Below are 3,814 nucleotides of genomic sequence, written 5' to 3'. Positions count from 1 at the left end.
GTTTTTTTTATCTTTAATATTTAATTATATTTGATTAATGAATTTAGAGTAAATATAAAGTCTGTGAAATAAAAATGCTTTGCATAAGAAATTATAAAATTGTTATAAATTATGAAATTCTTATTGCATCAAAATATTGTTTATAAATGTTCTAGCTTAATTTTCTATTTGTTATTAATAAGGGCTTTCTTTATCTTTAATATTCAATTATGTTTGATTAATGAATCTAGAGTAAATATAAAATCTGTGGAATAAGAATGTTTTGTATAATAAATTATAAAGTTGTTATACTTATAAAATTTTTATTGCATCAAAACATTGTTCCTAAATGTCCCTGCTTAATTTTCTATTAAGATTTTACATTGATTAGAGTTGTTAAGATTGATGTATATTATGTTCCTTCCTTTATAAAAGGAAATAGTTACTCTCATAAATTACGGTATGAAGGATACCTAAAATTAGTGTGCAGATACTTGTTAGATGACATATAAACTACTGACTTATAAGAGAATTTTATATTCAGAGCTCACTTCTATCTATGAAAAGACTCACTTGATAGTTATGTAAGTAATTCTTAAACTTGATATTACTAAGTTATCTTGTATTGGAAGTGTTATGTTTTAATCTTGACCACACTTTGTCTTAATCAAGAGTAACAAATATGCAAATATTAAGTATAACATAAATTATATAAATATATTTGAGTAATCAAGAGATAATTTATTACCCTAAGTGAATTAGAAAAAATAATGTTTATTTGTCCTCAATTAGTATTGATTGTGAAAATTCTTGGCCAAGGTGGAATGATATTTAAAATAAAAAATTCAAATCTCATTTAAAATAATCAATAACTATAGTGTTGAGAACCAAAATAATTTAACAAAGTAGATGTTATAATGTCTAAATCATAACATTCTTGATGAAGAGATAATAATTGCATTAAAAAAACTGTTAATTGAAAGGTTTAGTTAAACCACTAATAACTTTCATAATATTTGAAGAATCATGACATGATAGTTAAACATTGTAGTTGATCTTCAAGTATATATCAATTAATTGTTAAATTTGATAATAAATTAAATGGTTTAATTTTATTTAATTATGTTTTATTTAGGATTATGATTTGAGCTAACTTATTAGGAACCTAATGAGTCATACATATAAAAATTATTGGTAAAAAATTAAAATGAAATGATTAATCAAAATGTAAATTGATTGTAAATAAGTTTTAGAAATCAAGAACTGGAATGTAATTAATATAAGAGATTACAATTCTAGATTTAGAAAAAAAACCAAGTAGGAACTTGATTCAATAAATTTTTAAAATTATCCTAAAATAATATTTGTAATATTATTTGAGGGATAAACTGATATTTTTATTATTTATAGGGTTCTTAGTTTTCTCTATAAATATAATGCCATATCTTTTATTTTTGTATATGTCATTATATGACAGTGCATAAGAGTAAAATACAAAAAGATCTAAAATACTAAAGAAATGAGCTAGTATTCAAAGATATATAACAATTTGTCTTTCCGAAAGGATTTTAAAAGATTTCTTACTAATAGTTCATGTAAATTATTATTAGAGATCGTATACTTAGATGATTTATGATTTGCAACAACTCAGTTTTAAAATAATTATTTAAAGTAAAAAAAAAAAACATCTGATATTCATCTTTATATAAACCATTAACAATTTTAGACTCATCTAATGGATTTATTGAAACTAAAAAAAAGAAAAATTTACATTTATTGTTTTTTTTCCGTGTGTATGCATTTATGAAAACCCAACATCAACCTTCAATAACTGTCCTTTTTTTGACCAAATTAAAAATACAAAGAGAGAAAAGGTCAAAGATAACATAACGTTACCTGCTAGCTTTATCCGACAGAGAACAAGTTGCCTCCCACCCTAAAATGAAGGGAAAAAGTTTCAAAATTCAGAAAATATAGGAAGGAGGGTACGATTCTCCAAAGTCTTGGTCAAAATTACAAATGCACTGCTCCAGGACTTGCCCTTGTAAAGAATGTAAAAAAAAAAAGAAAAAAAGAATGTAAATAAAATCAGTAAAGGATTTTTTTTGGAAAATAAATTAAATAACAACAAAATGAGAACAAAAACCTTGCTCTCATGTCACATGTGCACGGTGCACCACAGGCCACTTGCAGGGGCACCTTTTCTCTTAGCCACACAACACCCTTTCTTTCTCTCCTTTTCTTTCAAGCTCCATATCCTTCAAAAAAAAAAAAAAATTATTTGTTCTATTTAGTTGTTCAACAATAAAATATCAATTCCATACAAAATAGATGTGTTCAGTGAAAAAAAGGCATAATTTTAATGGAATTTATAAATAAATATAGATGAAAAACTCAATTGGAAATAATTTATTTTGGAATAAAATCAAGATTACCTAAATAAATAATTGATAATATTGTTAAAGTTTTGCGAGAACACAATGTATTTGTAGATTTTTTTTTATCAAATATAAATGAATTTTGTTTTTATATTATGTTGAGTTTGAATTGAATGAAGGTAAAAAAAAAACCTTGAATATATCTATTTAAGTATAAATAGTTCGTTTAAAGTCCAAGTATATTTGAGAGTGTGATTGTGATTGTTTTTTTAAAGTATTTTTCATGTTCATAATACTTCAAAATGATGCTTTTTTAAAAATAATTTTTAAAATCAACGCATCAAAATAATTTAAAATACACACAAAAAATAATTTTTTTAAAAAAAATTTAAATTTTTCAAAAACATAATTTATACTGCGTTTGAAATGATGATGATTATTAAAAAAAAAAATTAACATGGAAAATAAATTAACAACCGTTGGTTAAGAGAAAAGATAATATAATTTTATAAAGCTAAAGATTTACTTTCTCCATGCAGATTTTTGCCCACCAAAATATCTACTACTACAAATACTAAAAAAATCTCTTAAACAGCACAAAATGCCCAAACGCATCACTGTTTTTTGGCCGCTTCCGATTCCCGTCAAAAGCATGTTTGCTTTTGCCTTCATTTTTAAATTTTTTTTATTCTTTTAATCAAATTAAAATTTTTAAATAATTTTAATATTAAAAATAAATTTTAAAAAATAAAAAATATATAATTTTAATATATTTTTAAGATAAAACATATACCACCGTCATGATACAAACCCTATTAAAATCTCAAACACTAACACGATCATAGGCTCTACCAAAATCTGAAGCAACAAAACCCCTGAAATTAAAAAAACCTCCACAACACAATACAAACACTCAAAACTCCGAAGTCCATTTCTTTTTGCAATGCCGACAAAACCCATCTAGAGAGAAACAAAAATGGAAGATGAGGGAATTGAAGCTGTGTTGGCCAAAGCCATAGACTTGAGATTAAAGATCATTAATTGCATCCATAGACCAACCACCACCAGCATTACCAGCAACAAAAAGACTGCATCTTTCGAGAAGAGGAGCAAGAAAGTGAGGGTCTTGGAGAGAAAGAATGGAAGAAAAAGAGTCCTGAGAATTCAGAATTTCCTGATGGGGTTTCATTCAGTGAAGCAGAGGAAGGAGAGGATGACGAGACGAGAGGCTTTTGCACATCCGTGATGCTCTTGAGTCCCTTGAGAGCCAGCTCTCTAACTTGCAGGTTTCTTTTCTTTTTCTATGATTCTAATTTCTTTGTTCTTGTTAAAGGTAGGGTTTTTGTTGTAAAAAACCGAACTTTGGTGACACTCAGTGTGTTTTTAAGAAAGAATATAGGAGACCCATTTGTTTGTTTTTGACGAGTAATAAATGAGACTTGTAAATTGGGTTTTTG

The 3,814-nt window shown here is 25.9% G+C and overlaps 1 pseudogene; it reads left to right on the top strand.

Annotated features, from left to right (window-relative positions):
• Positions 1 to 3,333: 3,333 nt before the first annotated feature.
• LOC118058629 (allene oxide synthase 3-like) overlaps positions 3,334 to 3,814 on the top strand; it is a 2,488-nt pseudogene continuing 2,007 nt past the window's right edge.

The sequence above is a fragment of the Populus alba genome, chromosome 4 (assembly GCF_005239225.2).
Source record: "Populus alba chromosome 4, ASM523922v2, whole genome shotgun sequence".
Taxonomy (NCBI): Eukaryota; Viridiplantae; Streptophyta; class Magnoliopsida; order Malpighiales; family Salicaceae; genus Populus; species Populus alba.
Note: the sequence above shows the minus strand (reverse complement) of the source record. Positions and strands in the feature narration are given on the sequence as shown.